Below are 368 nucleotides of genomic sequence, written 5' to 3' on the forward strand. Positions count from 1 at the left end.
AAACCTGATCTATCCCACCTACCAGTCATGTTGGTTCACATGCAAAGTCAAATGCCAAACGCCAACTGGTGCTTTGTTATTTTTGGCTGAATAAACTGTAGTGGGATGGGTTCCAGCCAACCAGTTGTAATGTTTAAACCTATCTATTTTATTTGTACCTATAAATACTGTACAGTCAGTATTGTATCAATATTAAAACTGTGTTATGTACATATAGATAAATATATATATATTATACAGTCACATCTATCTATATATACACACACACATATTCTATCATGAGTGTACCATAATCTGTGGGTGGGGGCAGAGGTCTAGCAAGCCTTGGGGGGCAGGGCACTTAAGATGAGACAGGGGAGGTGGAGAGC

This window comes from Bison bison, unplaced genomic scaffold, assembly GCF_000754665.1.
Source record: "Bison bison bison isolate TAMUID 2011002044 unplaced genomic scaffold, Bison_UMD1.0 scf7180017853758, whole genome shotgun sequence".
NCBI lineage: Eukaryota > Metazoa > Chordata > Mammalia > Artiodactyla > Bovidae > Bison > Bison bison.